We start from the raw sequence: 20,625 nt of genomic DNA, 5'->3' as shown, positions 1-20,625 counted from the left end.
TCCCTGAACTGCCTGTCTGATAGACTGGGAATTCAGAGATAAAACAAGGAGTGGATTCAAGAGCAGAATAACAATTAAAAAAAAAAAATACTGGGGTGAATGGAACATTTGCAATCATTCAAACATTTCCTGACGCTGGTGGTGTCTGCGGGTGGCAAAGTATTCGTTTGACTACACTTTGGACAAAGTCCTCAGCCTTCGCCATCAATGCAAACATACAAAACATCCTGACAGGCTCCCCGCCCGCCCCGCCCCAACGCACACTCCCACACGGCTAAGCGGCTGCAGGGCACGTCTGGACACTCGCCTGAAGGGGCCCTGCTCCACTGAGACCAGGGGCGCCATGGACTGGCTTGCGGTGTGTCTGTAAGCATGTGCCCATCGCGATGAACAAGGGGCAGAGGGCTTCTGTGAAAACCACTGGCTCTGGTGTGACTTAGAGAAACTCCTTAAATGAAAGAGTATTGCCCTACACGGGCCCAGCTTTCTGCAGCCATTCAGTATGGAGCGGCTGGCCACACTGTGATCTCACTGTGGCTGCAAACCCACTTAAAATACTAACAGTGATGATAAAGATGAATAATCCCTGCACCTCCAGGGCATATATGAGTTTGCTTATCTCTCCTGTCAGCCCTGAAATGTTGCTGCTCAGCTGCCTTGGAGAAGATCTGGTTTTGGTGGTCCTGCAAATAAACAATTAGGTCAGTAGCTCTTCAGGCTCTGTAGCTTCTGATGGATCTGTTTTCTGCAGAAGTTGCTGCTGCTCTCCACACAAGGACGGGAATGGAGCGTTTTTAAGCGAAGTTGGTGGAGAGGGGATGAGTGCAGTGTGGGGGGGAATCACGGGATGGGGGTGGGGGTGGGGGGAGGAGGTGGGCAGGACTGAAGGTTAGCTAGGGTTTTCCCTCTCAGCAAGGCTCAGCAGAGCTGTAGTGCATCACAAGTGCTCCGGTGGCGGTCCCCATGGCCTTACTCATCTCCAGAGTGGGGCGATACTGCCGAGGCGGAGGGAGAGAATTGCTCCAGCGGGGGGGCTCCGGGAACCAAGCTTTTACAGGAATTGCACAGTCTGGCCACGACTGCTTCTCACGCTTGCCTAGGCTCGCTTAACTCCTCTCCTTTCCACAGGGGGTGTGAGGAGAACCAGTTTCCCCATTAACTTGGGGCCTGCGTTTTATCGACTGCAAACGCTCACGATCCCAGCGCTGGGGCCATCTGTGACCTGTCGGGCCGTAATAGCTTGGTTTTCCCCGTGTTCGGCTCCCTCCTTGAGTACTTAGTGTTAAATCATAGGGGGAGGAAGTGTGAGCAGAGGAAAAACAGCACCATTACATGACCCCCGATGAGACCGCTGTGATAGAATTAAAAGCTGCCGCCCTAGGACATTCTAACAGATGACATTGTGAGGTTGCCAAGGTAACCCACCAGGATACAGCTCCAGCATCTTTGGGGTTGATGCTGGGTGGATGAGGTCAGTCAGAGGTGAGGCCCAGCTGTCCAGGGTGTATCCCTTGGCTGGCCAGTCCACGGCAGTCAAGAGGAAAATCAAGGCTGATCTCTACACAATACAAAGGAACCCAACCTCGTCCCCTCATTGGCTATTCCAGGTGAAAGAGAAGCATCGTACTCCAGGTAACTGATCAGTGTATGTTACATGGGGCTGAAAAAGGTCTGGATATGAATGACTCACCCATTCACTCCATGTATGTGGATTAAACACCTGCTGTGTACATCCGCTCCATGTATGTGGATTAAACACCTGCTGTGTACATTCACTCCATGTATGTGGATTAAACACCTGCTGTGTACCAAAGAGGAAGCATCAGAATATCTAGGGGGAAAGGTCAGTTCTAGAAAAACCCTAAAAAAATGCAGGTCCAATCAGGAAACAAGATCATTTAAGACATTTACACACTGTCAGTACTCAGGAAAAGGTTGAGTGGAAGAAAATGAAAACAGAGTAACTTATTAACCCCAAGGACCTAGTGTTAAAAAAATAAAAAATACGTGCAAAAATTGTACCGAGTGGAAATGATTTGCTTAAAAGAAATCAACCTTCTCCCCCAAACACACCAAGTTATGCGGCATTCCCCCTTTTCCCCTTTATCGTCTTTTAACTATCCGGTGTTTACTCTGAACTACTGACCTAGAAATGTTGGTTTCTTTCTCCCATGTAAGGATCAGAAAGATTTCAGACGGACCCTGCCTTGCAATAACTCTAGGTCTCGGGCATATAAATAACAAAGATTCCTCCTTTTGGCCTTATAGGTGGGTGTTCAAAACCATCACTGCTGCCAGAGGACACCTTTCCCGCATGATGCTGTTTGAATGTGGACATGGGCTGTCGTCTGATCCCGTTTTTCTCCCAGATGGCAAGCCAAGCAGGGGAGAGACTGGGAGAGCCAGGGTGGTGGTGAACGACACCAGCCAGCGGGGGCTGGAAAGGGAAAGGGGCAAGCACACACACAAAGTGGGAGGTGGTGGGGAGGAACACAGAACTGGGACGGCTAAGGCAAAAGCAAACAGGAAAGTCTTCCAGAAACTGTGTTTACCAGAATGAAAACAAAATAGGGCTTCCTTACCCGTGGGGGGTGTTATTAGTACCAGAAGGACACCATTAAAACACTTTGGGGCCTACACTAGCCCTCCATCCTGTGGGCTCCAATGCTTAAAACCCCCTCTTTGCCCAATCAGAAAATGTAGGCAATTAATTAGATTATGTCAGTTGGTAATGGACTGGGAGGCCTGGCAGGCTGCAGTCCATGGGGTCGCAAAGAGTGGGACACGACTGAGCAACAGAACTGAACTGAACGGCTGTCTTACTGCAGCCCCCTTATAACAACAAGAGGGTAACAGCTAAGTTATAGGGTGCTTTCCTAAACGCTGTACTTATAAAACCCACGAGAAAGTGCTACCTAACAAAGGAGAAAACAGGCCCAGGGCAGGTGAGTCACTTACCCACATCACACAGAAGGCAAATACGGATGGAGGCCCAAGGCCCACCCTGAACCCTGGCCCTAGGGCCCGGGTAGTAACCCTGACGGTTTAATTCTGCTTTGTTTAAAACGCTCCACGAACAAAGACTTCCAACAGCCTCACGCCGCCCATCTAGGGTTCACTAAGGCAGCCCTGACGTTTTATGCGTCTAACCGCCTCCTCGGGCGGCCTGAAGTTGGTTCCCTAGGTTTCCCCACATCTTCTGGGCACCTGCAGTACGTGGGCGAGGGCGTGGCAAGTGGACAGTGGCACTAACCGGCTCCCTAGGCACTAAATGCCCAGCAAATAACTCAAGCGCCCAGGGAGGAGGCCACCTGCAGCATCGGGATGCTGGAGGATCTCTCAGCCGTCTTTCCCGCCCCGCCGCAGCTCCGCGCCCTCGGAGGGCACCCGGTCCGGAGTTGGTCGGGGAGGGGGTCCGTGTCCCCCACACGCGGATCTTGTCCTCCTGATCTTGTGACCTTGGTTACCAGGGGTCGAGAGGGGGGCGGGGGAGCCACGGGGCTCGAGGGTCTGTGACTCGGGAGCCCGTGGGCAGCGCGCGGATCGTGGGGGCGCGGAGTGGGCGAGGTTCGCGGGGGGCGCGGTGGGCCCGGGGCGGGCGCGGTGGGGGCAGCGGCGCGGGGGCGCGGCGTGGGAGCGCGCGGTGGGCGCGGGGCGCAGTGGGGGCGCGGGGCGAGCGCGGATTGCGGGGCAGGGGGCGGGCGCGGTGGGGGCGCGGGGCGTGGTGGGGGCGCCGTGGGGGCAGCGGCGCGGGGACGCGGCGTCGGAGCGCGCGGTGGGCGCGGGGCGCGGTGGGGGCGCGGGGCGAGAGCGGATCGCCGGGCGTGGTGGGGGCGCCGTGGGGGCAGCGGCGCGGGGGCGCGGCGTAGGAGCTCGCGGTGGGCGCGGGGCGCGCCGGCGGCTCCCTAGAAGATGCCGCGCGGAGTCTGTTGCCCGTGAGTTCAGAGGAAGAGGAAGTATAGGCGGCGGACGCGCGGCGGCGACGGGGGCGCGTCGGGGCTGCGGGCGGAGCGCGCCGGGCTCTGGGCGCCGCGAGCGGGAGCGCGGCGGCCGCGGGCTCTTGGGCAGGACGCACGCACCGCTCGCGGGGGGGACGGACGCGCGGGCCCGCCTCGCCGCCCGCCCCACGCCCACCCCCTGTCGCCCACGCCTTTCCCCGCGCCGCCCCCTCTGCATGGCACAAACTTTCCTCCCGGGACGGAACACGCTGTCTCCGGGAGCCCCCGCGCGCGCCCTCTCGCCGGCTGGCCCCAAGCGGTAGGTGGGCGCCTGCGGGACTCGGGGCGGAGGTGGGTGCAGCGGTGCGGGGACCCCGGCGGGCGGGGAGAGCCCGGCGCGGGGCGCCTCCCTGCAGGTTGCGGGGGCCTGGGCGTGCTGCCCCGGCGCGCCGGGGCTCCCTCGTCCTCTGCGCCCCGGCTTGGGTTGGATGGCGCCGGGGGCCGGCTCCGTGGGACGCGGCGGTCTTGGGCCAACTTTTCTGAAAAGGAAAGAAAGAAATCAGCCTTGGCGCGCTAAGGGGAGAGGCACCCCCAGAGCGGTCTGTGGTGGGTAATGGGCTCCGCCGGCCCGGGGGCGCCGGGGGAGGAAGCGGAGGGGAGGCTTCGAGGCTACAGGTGGGTCTGGGACACTCTGCACGGCGTCCTCCTCGAAGGCCGGGCGGGCGCTGATCCCGGAATCCGGGTTCAGGAGGGCGCGAGGCGGCGGGGAGCTGGGGCGGGGTGCGTGCGCCCCCCGAGGCGCGTCCGTCCCGGGGCAGGGCTGCCAGCCGCGCGGCCCCGGAGGCGCTGAGACTCGGGGCGCCGGGAATTCCCGGCACCGAAAACTGCTGTCTCGCCTTCCGTAAGGGGGTTCCTTCCCTAGTCCTCGCCGCTTTCTTAGGCCCCAGGGTGGACCTGGGTCAGGGCAGGGCGGCGGCGGCGGCGTTTATTTCGGGAAGCCCCGCGGGCGCGCATGCCCACCTCCCCCCCTCCCGGGCCGGGGCTGGTGCCCTTCACCTGCACGGTCGCTGCCTTGGCACCGAGGGCCGCGTGGAGGCCGCGGGGCTGTAACCCGGGACCTCTGCCTGCTGGCTCCCCTGTGTGGCTGCGGGTGGTCCCCGGGGACGTTGGGTGGTGTCACCGAGTTTGTTAGGGGTTTTCAAAACAAAAAGTTAAAAAAACCCCAACAGTCTGGCCCGGATCCCTGTGTTTGAGTGACTGCCCTGGCTTCCAGCAACAGTCCCTTCTTGTAACTGGTGGTACAGCTGTTTTCAGATGCTGGGCGCAGTCGGGCCATAGGGTGTCATCTCAGGATAAGTGAGGCCCAGGCCAGGAAGGAAGGCGGGTGTGGTGTCAGCGACCTCTGGGCCTGTGGGGAGGGTGTGCGCTGCACCCCGCGTGTCCTCAACCCCGGGTACCTCTGCAGGGCTGAATTCCCTACCAAGTTCAAGTGACCCCCGATGTCACCAAAGCCGGCAGAGGGGTTAAAGCAGCAAGCTGTTCGGGACTCTTCGCTGCATGTGTGTGCTAACCTCAGTGAAATCACTTTAACCTCAGAGGGAGCTCTGCTTCCTCTTTTGCCTTCAGTGGGGTTTCTGGTCTGAGAGGCAGGGCGTCATCCCTCTGTCGCTGGGTTGGTTTTTCTTTGTTTGTCTTTTGGCTGCTTGGACCCTGGGGCACATGGAAGGGAGAGTGTTGTGCAGTTAGCTAATTGATCTGGTGCAGGAACCGAAAGAGAGTAAATTGGGAATACAAGTCACTGAGTTCTTTTTCTCCCTCTGGAGCAGGAATTTTTGGCTTCCATTCAAATAATTGCTTTGTCTGTAGGGAAACAGGCAGAAAATCTTTGGCATGAGTGATGTGAGTTCCTGTAAAGCTACTTGCATTCTTCCAACCTTAACTTTTCAGCAGAACTGAAATTACTTGGGCCTCTGGTTTGGTGGGCATGGGTGTCTTGCTAGATTTCTGAGTTGGTGGGCTAGGGAGAAGGTCCTGGGACTCATCCAATGCCCAGCTCCTTCTAAAAAATATGGACAACTTGGAAGAACAGTGACCACCCAAACACCCGTATCTAGAGGCTGTAATTTTGCAATACTATATTGGCTTTATTATACGTCTGTCCATCTGTTCATCCTCTGTCCATCCATCAGTTCAACTTACTGTTTTATGCATTTTAAATTAAATTACAAACCTTCGTACGGGTCACCTCTAGAAGTTTTTTAGAGTTCAGTATATGTTCATGACTTTCTTAAGGTGAAATTTATACATATGGTGAATTTATACATACATACCTATCTACATATAGTGAAATGCACAGATCTTGAGGGTAGCATTTGCATAGCGTTTTGACAGATGCCTACACCTGGATAACCCTCGTCTGTAATCAAGGTAGAGAATGTTGCCCTTGCCCCCAGAAAGTTCCCTCATCCCCATTCCCAGTCAGTCTGTGCCCCCACCCTTTTTTTTTATTTCTTACAATCACTCAAAGCTAGTTTAGCCTGTTCTTGAACTTCATTTATTGTAGAAATCCACAATATTTTGTAAAGCTTCTTTAACTCAGTATGGTTTTGAGATTCACTCATGTTTTATGTACTAGTAATTCGGTCCTTTTTTTTTTTTTTTGCTGAGTTAAGATCCAGGATCAGTTTATACCAGTTTATATACTCCCCTGTTAATGGACACAAGAGTTATTCCCAGGTTTTGGGAATGAAGCTGCTGTGAATATTTGTTTACGAGTCTCCCTAGGGACATGTGCTCTCATGTCTCATGGGTAAATGGAGTGAAATTGCTGGGTCATAAAAGATGTGAACTTTATAAGAAACTGTCAAACTTTCTCCCAACATGATTAGACCATTTTACACTCCCATAAGCAAGGAATACATGTGTGAGATTCCAGATACCACAGCTCATTTCCCTAGCTGAAAGTCAAGAACATGGTTGACCAGTGTTCTTCTGGGCTCAAAGGTGCCAAAAATCAGGACCACTCGAGACAGTCTGGAGCGTGTTGTTTTGTAGATGGAGGAGCTAAGGGAAATCCCTGACTCTGCAGGTAAATGGGTTTACTCTTAAATTATTGTGCATTATCAGACAGATGTTTTATTTTTAGAGGTCTTCAGAGAAGGGATTTCCAAAGGGGAACGTCCCCTTGGTTGTGAAAGAAGATTGAGTACTTTCTGTATAAAGAAAAATACCCACCCCCCACAACCTCGCAGAATTCCACTGAAGTTCTGCTTTGACACTCCTGGGGGATTTCTGATGCGTTGGTCTGGTTGCTGGGAATCCGGTGGAGATTCCCATTGGATTTCTCTGACTGGGGCAGCTGGCTGTTGAAAGGCGTCTTGTCTGCTCTGTGAGACAGGTCAGATTTGACTTTTTGAAGGCTCCGAGAACATGGCTTTTCTGTTAGAGTGATGTGGCCTGTCAGTGAGAAACGCGGCCTGTTAACACCCTTCTTCTTGTCCTGGCTGAGAAAACGGGCCTTTCCCTCTTAGGTCCCCTCTCGTATTCAGCCCTTAAGGAAACCTGGTCTTCGGGGATCCAGGAAGCAGGAGTGGGGCGTCCTGCCGACGTGGGCCCCAGGAGGAAGCCTTTACATCTCACCAAGGTGCGTCAGTGGGGTCAGGGGACGTGTAAGAGATCGTGAGACATTGGCCTGTGTTTGGGGACTGCTCCCCTCGTCTGCCAGCCTAGTAGAGCACCTGCCACAGGGCAGAGGCTGTGAATAACCCTCATGGTACCCATCTGGGTGATTACCTCTCTGGAGGCTGACAGGGATCGCCAAGACCTCAGGACCCCAAGGCGTATTTTTACTGGAGGCCACTGTACTACCGGGAAACAGGTTCAGACTATTAGGAAAACTTTGCCAACTGTAGACTTCCATTCTAAGTAGCACTGTTCTTATCTTATGATAGATTTTACTATTGTTATTAACAGAATACTAATTATAGCTACCCCATGCCAAGTGCCCACTTCGAACCTAACTCTCATGAGAGGTGGGCGCTAATCTTATCTGCACTTCGGCTCTGAGGCAACTGAAGCTCAGCGAGGTTAAGGAACTTGTCCCAAGGTCACATTTTGTTCGTATTTCCTGGACGTTCTGGTTTCACAAATGCAGATCCCATCTGCGAGCACAGGTTTCCAAAGGCAGGAGGCCTCTGTAGAATAGAATGTAAACTGCAGCGGGGACGAAGTTGCAGGAAACGCGCACTGGACTCACCTTCTCAAGTCTCTTGTCCGTTTCTTTGGCGCACCTGGGGCCCGGATGGAGGTACTTGTTTTGGTGACAGTTTAAGGTATTATTAGTTATCCCACTATAACTTTATTGTAGGGAAAGAAAGACACTGCCAGCTGTTTCGTTTGCGTGTCTGTCACTGAGCCACCCAGTGCTGCAGCCACGGTCTACAGGCGGCTATTTACATCTGAATATCAAGGAATCAAAATGAAATAAAATTAGAAGTGCAGTTGCACAGCCTCACCGGCCGCCTTGCAAGGCTCTGGAGCCACATGTGGTTGTGGCTACTGTTCTGGACGCAGGAGAAGTGGAATATTTCCAGCCCTGCTGAGAGTTTGGTGTGATGACGCTGCTCTATAGTGAGCGGTTCTCTTTTGTCCTTCTGGATAAGAATTGGCAACACTCTTGGCTAAAGCTTAGGCTATTTTTCACTGACAAAGAGATAAATTTAGCCAGACGTTTCTTTTATGTTTACCTTTTAAAGGTTTGTGTGTGTGTGTGTGTGTGTGTGTGTGTGAGAGATCTTTCCTCCCATTCACATTCAGTTTTTGACATAAATTTGAGTTTCCCTTTTCTCCTGGGCCCCTGGAGGGGCTTACGTTATCATTATTGTGCGTTTTACCAAGAGGCTTTCTCTGAAAAGATCAGTACAGCGGGCAAGTGATGGCCACGGCTTGAAGCCCTGTTAATTCCTTGCTCTCCAAAGAGGAATTCAGTTCAGCTTTTAAATATGCATTTGTGTTACTTACTCCCTACCTGGGCTGAATTCACGAAGAAAAAGCGTTCTCAGCAGGGCCAGGACCAAAGAGCTAGAAAATTAGGTCACATTCTACGTGGGGTGGCTGCCTGCCAGGCCTGAGGTGGAGGAGACACCCTCTGGGGTAACTGAGGGCGCTGTGTGGGGGTTTTCCTGGGTCGGGCCTGCCCCCGTGGGGTAGGGGTGCTGGAGGGCCCGCAGGTTGCAGCTGGTGGCGCAGGGTGGTGGGGAGGGGGCCTGGCTGTCCCCCTTAGGGGCGTCCACTGCTCAGGCTGGGTTCAGAGGAGCGGGCACCAGCCCACGGGTGTCGGTGGGAAAGCCAGACCTGCCAGAGCTGGGCAGTCAGCATCAGCTACGGGTGTGCTTCTTGTCTGACGTTCACCAATCTCACGCCGCTTTATGAAGCTGCATTGGTTGTTTTCACACTTTTCACCCAGGAAGCCAGAGGCACCTCACTGACCGTGCTCCTTTGGCTTTTAAAACTAAACTGTCCCTAACTGTGCTGGTCCCGAGGTGGACCCCGTGGATGGGCAGTGTTTATTCTCTGCAAAGGATCATCAGCTTCCGTTTGTGCGTGTGCGTGTGTGCATGCGCGTGTGTGTGTGTGTGTGTGCAGGTGTGTTTGTGCGTGTGTGTGTGTTGAAACTCCCTACTTTATATTTCACCCCCAAGGAAATCCTTCTAAGGAAGCCTTCGGGTTTTATGGAGTAACTCCCAAATTCCTCAAATTTGGAGAAATTTTTGTAATAGACCTTATCCAAAAAGGTGAATGAGAAGAAATTAGGTTAATTGCAGACCCTGGTTAAGAGAACGTAATCATATCATGTCTTATAAAATTTTGAGAATGCAGAGTACAGGTAATCAGACTATCCATTTAAACACTTCTTTAATTTGGAGAGGTCTTCGGGGATTTTTTCCAGTGTCTTGGGACACTTTATAAGCACCCTTTCAGTGTGGTTTAATTATGGCAGGTTAACAGGGATCTTGATCATGGATAAGAAGTAATATCCATGATAACAACTAATAGCTACTAATTATTAGATAACAACTAATAACAATTAACATTCAGACAGTTGTTTCTAGATGCCTAGGGCCTGACAGTTGTTAACGTATTTAATCCTCACCCTGCCAGTGGATTCTGCAGTCCTTCCCCATTTTATGATTGAGATCCCTTAGGTTAAGCGGCTTCCTTGAGGTCCAAAATCACTGCAGATGGTGACTGCAGCCATGAAATTAAAAGACGCTTACTCCTTGGAAGGAAAGTTATGACCCACCTAGATAGCATATTGAAAAGCAGAGACATTACTTTGCCAACAAAGGTCTGTCTAGTCAAGGCTATGGTTTTTCCAGTGGTCACGTATGGATGTGAGAGTTGGACTGTGAAGAAGGCTGAGTGCTGAAGAATTGATGCTTTTGAACTGTGGTGCTGGAGAAAACTCTTGAGAGTACCTTGGACTGCAAGGAGATCCAACCAGTCCATTCTAAAGGAGATCAGTCCTGGGTGTTCTTTGGAAGGAATGATGCTAAAGCTGAAACTCCAGTACTTTGGCCACCTCATGCGAAGAGTTGACTCATTGGAAAAGACTCTGATGCTGGGAGGGATTGGGGGCAGGAGGAGAAGGGGACGACAGAGGATGAGATGGTTGGATGGCATCCCTGACTCGATGGATGTAAGTTTGAGTGAACTCTGGGAGTTGGTGATGGACAGGGAGGCCTGGCATGCTGCGATTCATGGGGTTGCAAAGAGTCAGACACGACTGAGCAACTGAACTGAACTGAACTTGAGGTCTCTTGACTAGGAAGTTGGGGCCTGGGACCTGAATCCAGGCGGTCTGGCTCCAGAGAGCCCATAGCCCAACGCCTGTGCTGTGCTTTCAGAAAGGTGGACTTAGAAGCGATGGACAGGTATTCCCAAGCCGCCTTTCCCTCCTTTCCCAGACTGCGGCATCCTCGCTGCTCCCAAAGACTGTCCACAGAGTTGTGTTTCTCATGCACCTGTTGGGGCAGGGCCCTGGGGTAGCCGTTCTCGGAGACGAGGCAGCGGCTGCCTTCAGGAGGTTGGCACTCCCGTGGGAAGATGGGGCAGTGCCAGGAGCATCACGGCTCAGCCCCAGACAGGTCCATCCCACTGCTCACCCTGCTGTCCTTGGCTGGAGTTAACATAGCCAGAACAGACTCCCACCTCCTTTGGCTCCATCCGCCATGGGAGGTGGCCGCTGCAAGGAGCTCAGAGCACACGCCCCAGACGCGTCTTGGGTGCCCCGTCTCCAGACCCTCGAGAAATCCCACTGGCTACCTTCCAGCCAAGTCCAGAATGTGACTGCTCCTCACCCCTGGTCACCACCTGGTCTCGCCCTTCCCAGGGTTGGAGGGATCCTGCCTCCTTCTGGGCTCAGAACCCTCCAGGGGCTCCCACCTGCCTTGAGGCAGCCGGGCGGGGGGGGAGGGTCGTCTTGCCCACGAGCACCAGCTCACGGCTCCCTGAGTCCACTGCCGCCCAGGCCGCCCTGCCTCCCGGCAGGTCCCGAAGGCTCCAGCATGTTTGCTGCCGTGACGGCTGCGTCTGCCCACTTCTCCCAGGGCTTGCCTTTCCCGAATTCTGCTCATTGTCGTCTTCTGCGGGAGGCCTGCCCGCAGGCCTTTTTTTTTTAATCCCTGCCTTCCTTGTCTTTGTGCGACATTCTTTCAAGCTTGAACTTCATTCATTATTTTTATGTGTCTAATGTCTGTTTCTCTGCTCCTGAAAGTAAGGTCCGTGAGGCTGGCATGGTTCTTGTTTTGTTTTTCTTGTTGCTGTTTCACCTCGGTATCCCCAGCATTAGGAACAGTGCATTGGATTGGATTGTTAGTCGCTCAGTCGTGTGCGACTCTTTCAAACCCCATGGACTATATAGCCCACCAGGCTCCTCTGAGCATGGGATTCTCCAGGCCAGAATACTGGAATGGGTTGCCATTCTCTTCTCCAGGGGATCTTCCTGACCCAGGGATGGAACTGGGTCTCCTGCACTGCAGGCAGATTCTTTACCGTCTGCTCTATAGCAATAGTGCCTTGCATGTATTAAGTGCTCAGAGAAGAAGGGTGTGATGGGTATTTTATGTATCAAGTTGGCTACACAGTGGTCCCCAGTTTTTGGTTAAATAGCAGTCTAGGTGTTGCCCTGCAGTTTTTTTTAAAGATGTGATTAACATTTATTTGCATCAGTAAAAGCAGACCAGTCTCCATAGTATGAATGGGCATTGTCCAGCCAGTTCAGGGACTTAAAAGACCAAGATCTCCGAGGGTGGGGCTTCAGCCTCGGAGGCTCAGTGCCGCTCCGTCCCCTCTTCCCTGGGTCTTTGGCCTCCTGGTCCACTCTGTGGATTTCAGACTTGCCAGCCTCCAAGTCCAAAGACAAGTCCACACACAAGAAACCCAGAAGGAACAGCTGGCTTTGGGGGCAGGATGTTGTGTTCTGTTTGGGGCTTATCCTTCTGGAAGTGCCGGGAAAGAAAGTTCCAGGGGGAGATGTTGGAATGGGTGGGTGGGCCTATAAGCTGGAGTTGAAAAGCAGCCAGGTGGAGAGGGGGTCTGACAGCTAAGGGGAGAGGAGACAGTTGGGGAACTTTCTTGAGCAACATGTCCAGTCCTATATTGGAGGGCCCCAGACTCTGTGCTGAGACCCTCCAAGGCACTGCAGCAAGCTTGTTGGATGTCTAGTTCCCTGCCAGCCGGAGGTGGTTCACAGTACCAGCATCAAAGGGCCCCACTTCCTTTTGATGATGTCGTATCTTTGCGAAGCTGGATTTGGGGTGGTTGCTAAGGTCGTTGTGCCACAGGAGGTGGCGGGCGGTGGGGCTGTCTGGTGTGATTCTGAGGTCTGAGAAGTTGCCCAGTGCACACGTCCCGGTAGTAAGTAATAGTGGTACCTGAAAGATGCACAGAAAGACCTCTTTCTTTCGGTTTATGTATTCTGTTCTTTCCAAAGACTGCTAAGTTGTTTGGACGTAATAATCAATTTGTTTGGACCTGCCTACTTAATAAATCAAACCTCGCAGCCTGGGGTTGCTATGAGAAAACATCCGTAAACACTGGGGGTCATACATGCCATGACCTGAAAAGTGCCAGAGCCTTTGCCCTGTATTGTTCTGGGCATTATATGTAGCGTGTTCAGGCACGAGGAGCAGGGACAGAAAGATTGGGGACAAAGGGGCCGGCATGAAGACTGCACCCAAAAGTGTTTCTGCAAAAATAACAGCTGAGAGCAAATAAAATGTAAGCGTTTGTTAAATCGCGATAGTGGGTGCAGAGATGTCTCATTTTTTCATCCTTATCCATGTGTTTGCAGTGGTTAATAGTGACGGCAGTTTGAAGAGAGGAGGACAGAAGGAGGCTCTGGTATAAATTTAGGGTGCACTTGTGTGGGAGGAAAGCAGAGAGCCTGGAGAGGTGGGACATGAGATCCTAAGAGGTTCAGGAGAAACGGGCTAAAACCAAGGAGGTCCGCAAGACCACCGTCCTCTAGACTGTGGATCCCAGCCACTGGCTATGTGCTTCAGACTCAGGGCCCCAGAGGCCCGGGTGTTGGGAGGTTGGAGAGGTCAGGAGCGGGAAGAGATGGGGTTTGCTCTGAGGCTGCTGCTTCTTAACCCTGGATGTCAGTTCCTGTCACTTTGGGAGTCTTAAAAAGGCATGCCTGGCGCATCCAAAAGGCCTGGGTGTCTGGACATCCAAACAGCTGTCAGGGACCCGGCGGGCAGCCGGGACGGAGAGCCACCTCTGTGGTCCAGGCTCTCGGGAGCTTTCCTGTGGTTTAGACGTTGCTGAATCACGTGGAAGTGTGGATTCGGACGGGCAGGCCTGGGTGGGCCGTTCCCACGGGTGGTGGTGCTGCTGGTCTGAGCACCACACTTTGAGTGGCAGCCTCTTGGGAGGGGGCCGTTTTCAGCTAAGGGTGGTTGTGATGGACGCTCGTTGGAGAGCAGAAAGGTAGTCTGGATCCGTCTCTGCCGGGCATTTTCTTTTGATAAATACCCCTCTTATCTTTTTTTTTTAATCTTTTTTTCCCCCGTATCTTTTGCGGTGTAACATTTTACCCCCAAACCTGGGAACTGAACACAGTGAACGTTTATCATCTCTCGGGGCTCCTGTGAGTCAGGAATCCAGAGGCAGCTGAGCTGGGTGGTTCTGCCCAAGGGCCTCTCCTGAGGCTGTGGTCAGGATGCCGGCTGGCCCGAAGGCTGCTGAGCCATGCTGTCACTTCGGTGTGGAGTTTGCCGTGGTTGTTGGGTGGTGGTCTCAGTCCCCTGCCCGGGGGCTTCTCCGTGCAGTTAAGAGTGTCTTCCCAATAAGGCGGGGCTTCCCCGGTGGCTCAGTGGTAAAGAACTCACCTGCCAATGCAGGAGATGTGGGTTTGATCCCTGGGTTGGGAAGATTCCCTGGAGGAGGAAATGGCACCCCACTCCAGGACTCTTGCCTGGGAAATCCCATGGACATAGGAGCCTGGCCGGCTACAGTCCGTGGGGTCGCAGAGTCCGACATGACTCAGCAGCTGAGCGCAAGCGCATGGAATTGACAGCGGGCTTCCCCAGGCCCGCCCGCCCTTCTGCCGCATCCCGCTGGTCGCAGCGGCCAACCCCAATGAGGGCAGGGGGTGACGCCTCGTGAGCAGGAGGATTACTGAGCCCCATCTGGGAGGCTGGCCGTGATACACCTTGATGTCTTCAACTAGGAAAGGAATGCCCGTCCAACACGGAGAACTTGAAAACGATGAAAAACTATAAAGTGAATGTCTCCCATCACCTCATGACCCAAAGGAAAGTTCTGTGAAAGTTGTGGTCCCTGTCCTGCCAGTTAAGAAAAAAGAAACGCATGGGTTTTCATATGCAGATGCACACATAGACACTTAAAAACAGCACTATAACACAGGCCCTTGATTGTTCTTTTCCTTGGCATCAAATCTGGCACACTGTCAGTGGGTCCGTTTCAGTTACGCTTGGGTTTCTCTCGTAGACGGTTTGTAGGATATGAAGATTTGACACCATCCAAATAGCTGGTTGGGTTTTCAAATTTTCATACATTTCTGAGTGAAGAGAAATGTTCTCATCATGTAAAAACTTCTTAATTTGGATCATCAGTTCTTGCTTTGGGTGCCTGAATGATGTAATAAACACGCTCGAGTCTTCAAATATAGGATTTGGGTGAAGAAATAAAGAATGAGTTTGCCAGCTGATCCGGCATCATTGCATGTAATTGCACCATCTCTGGTTGCTTGTCATGAGCTGTTGGCAGTTGTTAAAATTAGCTTTACAGTCTGCCTCAGAGTAGCGGCAAATGTGGTAAATGAGCGCTCACTGTTAATGAAACTAATTTGTATTTGAAAATATAACTACATTTATTGCCCCCATTATTTAAATACATGCCTGCTAGTTGGTAGTAAAAATGAACTTTAAACTGAGGTTTTTGGTGTTTTTTTTTTTTTTAATCCCAGCTGAAAGATTATCTTTTCAGAAGGTGATCCTTTTCAAAGTGGTTTTCCAGTATCGTATGGGCATCTGGGCTTCCCTGGTGGCTCAGCTGATAAAGAATCCGCCTGCAATGCAGGAGACCCTGGTTCATTTCCTGGGTTGGGAAGATCCCCTGGAGAAGGGAAAGGCTACCCACTCCAGTATTCTGGTCCTTGGGGTCTCCCAAGAGTTTGACACAACTGAGCAACTTTCATGGGCATCTGGGGAAATATTTAAAAAACAAATTAGAAATACTTTAAAAATAAACATTTCAAACATTTGAAATGACACGGTGGAACTCCTGTGGTGGTCCAGTGGTTGAGACGCCGCCTGGCAGTGAGGGCGGTGCTGGGAGGCAAGTTTGATCCCTCGTCAGGAAGCTGGGCTCCTATATGCCTTGTGACCAAGAAGCCAGGGCATGAAAATGGAGTCAGTGTTGTGGCAAATTCCACGAGGGCTTTGGAAATGGTTCACATAAAAAAATCTGAACAAATACGTAAAATGACACAGGATATTGTGTCCTGTTGCTGATCCGTTTTTTCTGGAACCAGGTCTCTGGGGATGTGCCATCTGTTTGATTTCACAGTGGTTTCCTCTGAATGCCCTGCACCCCACCCAGACTTCTAGAACCACCAGCCTCCCTGTACCACGTGCATCCCTTCACTTTCTGTCTCCTTTACCTGTGGTCTCCTTGAGGGCATGACCCAATCTTTCCATTTTTGTTTCCTAATTCAGGGCAGGACTCAAAGCAGCTTATAATACGTTTGCATTGAGTGAAAGAATAGGTGAACTTGGAACATAAATTCTCTCCCTTGTGGAGCTGACGATTCCTGCATGAAGCTGGTCCCCGTATTCACCAAAGACACACTTCCTTCTGGGCTTGATTCAGAGAGAATTGCTTTTCCAGAATGTCACCAGTTGGAGGGTCTTTGCTTCTGGGTCATTTGCAGTGTCTAATGTCCTGTCCTTGCAGTTGGGTCTCAGAACCCCCGGTGATTATCTGAGTCTCCTCCCCAGTCAGCATCCAGTTCCTGATGACGTTTCTAGTAGAGAACTGGAAGGATATTTTGTCTCTCTCTTCACTGTCTCACCATAAGAATGGGGAAAGGCTTTCTCTGTTTTTCTGCCTTTGAAGACCTCTTGGATGGGTTTTCTTGGTGCCATTAGAATGGTATCGTCTGCATATCTGAGGTTCTTGGTATTTCTCCCGGCAATCTTGATTCCAGCTTGTGATTCATCCAGCCCAGCGTTTCTCATGATGTATGCTGCATAGAAGTTAAATAAGCAGGGTAATAGTATACAGCCTTGACAAACTCCTTTCCCAGTTGTGAACCAGTCCGTTGTTCCATGTCCAATTCTAACTTTTGCTTCTTGACCCACGTACAGGTAAGGTGGTTTGGTACTCCCATCTCTTTAGTAATTTTCCATAGTGGATTGTGATCCACATAGTCAAAGGCTTTAGCGTAGTCAGTGAAGCAGAAGTAGATGTTTTTCTGGAACTCTCTTGCATTGTTGATGATCCAGTGAATATTGTCAATTTGATCTCTGGTTCCTCTGTCTTTTCGAAACCCAGCTTGTACATCTGGAGGTTCTCTGTTCATGTGCTGTTGACGCCTAGCTTGAAGGATTTTGAGTATTACTTTGCTAGTGTGTGAGGGCTTCCCTGGTGGCTCAGATGGTAAAGAATCCACCTGTAATGCAAAAAACCTGTGTTTGATCCCTGGGTTGGGAGGATTCCGTGGAGGAGGGCATGGCAACCCACACCAGTAGTCTTGCCTGGAGAATCCGCACAGACAGAGGAGCCTGGCAGGCTACAGTCCATGGGGTCGCAGAGAGTCAGACATGACTGAAGTGACTAAGCAGCAGCAGCAGCATGTGAAATGAGCGCAGTTTTTACAGTAGTTTGAGCATTCTTTGGCATTGCCTTTCTTTGAGACAGAATGAAAACTGACCTTTTCCAGTCCTGTGGCCACTGCTGAGTTTTCCAAATTTGCTGGCATATTGAGTGCAGCATATTAACAGCATCATCTTTTAGGATTTGAAATAGCTCAGTGGGAATTCCATCACCTGCATTAGCTTTGCTCATAGTGATGCTTCCTAAGGCCCGCTTTGCTTCACATTCCAGGGTGTCTGGCTCTAGGTGAGTGACCACACCATCATACAAAAAGGCAAAGTGGTTGTCTGAGGAGGCTCTACAAATAGCTGGGGAAAGAAGAGAAAGGAAAGGCAAAGGAGGCAGGGAAAGGTGTACCCAACTGAATGCAGAGTTTCAGAGAATAGAAAGGAGCAATGAGAAGACCTTCTTCAATGAAAAAGAGCTAGAGGGAAACAGCAGAATGGGAAAGACTAGAGATCTCTTCAAGAAAAGTGGAGGCATCAAGGGAACATTTCATGCAAGGATGGGCGTGATAAAGGACAAAAACTGTAAGGACCTAACAGAAGCAGAAGAGATTAAGAAGAGGCGGCAAGAATACACAGAAGGACTATACCAAACAGGTCTTGATGACCTGGTTAACCACGATGGTGGGTCATGCACCCACCCACAAAGCTGTCCATGTAAGAACGTCTCCATGAGTGTCTGAAGCTGCTTTGTTTAGCACTGACCCAGACTGGAGAGACTCCAGATGTCCTTCTGGCATGAGTGACTGAAGCAGGCTCGTGACCGCAGGCCAGTGCTCGGCCCCAGAGGCGGCTGACTGGGATCATTTGGCCCAGACTCATGTATAGGTTACCTCTGGCTTGACGCATCATATGCAATCTGAGAGGCCTGAGACAGCCACAGTGGCATATTTTGCCCAGGAACCTGCTGATCTGACCGGTCTTGGGGGGAAGCATCTCATTTCTGCTCCGCGTGGTTTCAGCAGCTTGACGGAGGCAGAGGCGCACCTTCCAGGGTGGCTCCCTGGGATGCAAGTCGGTGCTGCTGGCTGTCGGTTCCTCCCCACATGGGCCTCTCTTCAGGGCTGCTTGAGCTTCCTCCTGGCATGGTGACCGGGTTCCAAGAGCAAGTTTCCCCAGAGTCGGGCAGTGGATGCTCCCAGTTTCTTATGGTTCGGGTCCAGAAGCTGGCACTGCATCCTCTGACCCTTTCTCTGGCAAGCAGACTGCAAGGAGATCCAACCAGTCCATCCTAAAGGAAATCAGCTCTGATTGTCCATTGGAAGGACTGATGCTGAAGCTCCAGTACTTTGGCCACCTGATGCGAAGAGCCTACTCATTGGAAAAGACCCTGATGCTGGGAAAGATTGAGGGCAGGAGGAGAAGGGGACGACAGAGGATGAGATGGTTGGATGGCATCACTGACTCAATGAACATGAACTCGGGCAACCTCCAGGAGATGATGAGGGACAGGGAATCCTGGCGTGCTGCAGGCCATGGGGTCCCAAAGAGTCAGACACAACTTGGCGACTGAACAACAACAATAGATGGCAAGCCGACTGCAAGGAGAGCAAACCAGTCCATCCTAAAGGAAGTCAACCCTGAATATTCATTGAAAGGACTGATGCTGAAGCTTCAGTACTTTGGCCACCGGATGTGAAGAACCAACTGCTTGGAAAAGACCCGATGCTGGGAAAGATTGAAGGCAGGAGGAGAAGGGGACGACAGAGGATGAGATGGTTGGATGGCATCACAGACTGAATGGACGTGAATCTGAGCAAGGTCCGGGAGGTGGTGATGGACAGGGAAGCCTGGCGTGCTGCAGTCTGTGGGATCACCAAGAGTCGGACATGACTGAGCCCCTGAATGACGGCAGCAGTGGGAAGCAGTCGCAAGCCCAGATACAGGGGAGGTGACGGCAGCCCCATCTCTCGATGCAGGAACGTCGGAAGGGCCAGATGTAAAAACAGTCACCCCGTTTACCTTCTGTCCTGCCGGAGACCTTGAGCCCCGAGGGAGACATGCTCTGGCTGAGACCCTCGCGTGCAGCCCCATGGACCCCGTCTGCCTGAATCTGGCGGGGGGCTGTCCTTCTCCTCCCTCTTCCTCCAGCCTCACTGCCCCGCGAGGCCCAGAGCCAGCCTTGGCCCAGCTCCCCGTGGGGTTCCAGCGCGAGGGAACCTCGCATCGGAAATAATGAAATCTCCCAAACGTGGGTGATGACGGGAGGCACTGCCACGCCTTCATTCTCCTCCTTTCCATAAGCTAGGTTTCATGACTTGCTTGAGCACAGTAGGGGCTGTAATACCGATTTGTGGGGTGCTGTCCAAGCCTTTCCTATTTTGACAGGGGTCGGGTGAGTGAGAGGACACAGGGAGGAGCTTGGAGGAAAGCAGCAATGCAGGGAGCCGGCAAGGGAGGGCCTAACCCGACCGCGAGAGGAACAGTTCACACTGCACACTTCTGATGGCGGTGGCTTGGCGGGGTCTCCCTTCGCAGGGAGAACAATGCTTTAGAAGCGGTTGCTTAACCAGCCCTGCCGGTATCCCCAGAGAAGCGAATGCCTGGAATCGCAGACCTCGAGGATTCACTGAAGCTACAGTGCTGCCCCTGGCCGGTCCAGTGTCTGATCACGTGGACGATGTGTTTGCCCAGAGCCTCATTGCGTCCTGTGAGTCAAGCACCGTGCCCTTCGGGGTGGACTTGGGGGCTCAAGTTTGGATGGTATGACTAAAGCTGAAAATTCACAGCTTGTGAAATGGGGCTTTTTCTAATAGTTTCTGGCACCGCCCCCCTCCAGTATCAGATTTGTCTATCTTGACTCATCCTGGTAACCCCCTCTTTTTTTCCTGCTGTCAGGAACGTATGCTGGAGAAAAGAAATTAAATCATACTGAAGTGTTAGGGTTTACCAGGAGCTTGGTGTGGTGTCCTTCCCATGGAGAAGGCGATGGTGGTTTCAGAGGCTGCTGAGGCTGAGTGTTGTCAAAGGAAGGAATCTCCAGTGCTAGAATTTACCTAGTAGGATAGCAAGAATGGGAAGACTTTGGAGGAAAGGCTTCTTTGTCTCTTGCCCGCATGTTAAGTCGCTTCAGTCATGTCTGACTCTGCAACGCTATGAACCTTAGCTCACCAGACTCCTCTGTCCATGGGATTCTCCAGGCAAGAAATCTGGCGTGGGCTGCCGTGTCCTCCTCCGTGGATTCTTCCCGACCCAGGGATTGAACCCACGTCTCTTACGTCTTTTCCGTCGGCAGGCAGGTTATTACCACTACCACCACTTGGGAAGCCCCTTTTTGT

General features: G+C 52.2%; 1 protein-coding gene across 2 annotated transcripts in view; it reads left to right on the top strand.

Moving 5' to 3' along the window:
- Window positions 1-4,027: 4,027 nt before the first annotated feature.
- Window positions 4,028-20,625, top strand: part of RFTN1 (raftlin, lipid raft linker 1) — a 210,585-nt gene continuing 193,987 nt past the window's right edge. Inside the window, exon 1 of one of the 2 annotated variants that reach the window (XM_025294215.3) lies at window positions 4,028-4,257. The gene's annotated coding sequence lies outside the window, so the exon portion shown is untranslated. Of the gene's footprint in view, window positions 4,258-4,519; window positions 4,545-20,625 lie in introns of those variants that run through there. The other variant, XM_025294213.3, reaches the window with a different exon arrangement.

The sequence above is a fragment of the Bubalus bubalis genome, chromosome 1 (assembly GCF_019923935.1).
Source record: "Bubalus bubalis isolate 160015118507 breed Murrah chromosome 1, NDDB_SH_1, whole genome shotgun sequence".
In the NCBI taxonomy this organism is placed as follows: Eukaryota; Metazoa; Chordata; class Mammalia; order Artiodactyla; family Bovidae; genus Bubalus; species Bubalus bubalis.
Note: the sequence above shows the minus strand (reverse complement) of the source record. Positions and strands in the feature narration are given on the sequence as shown.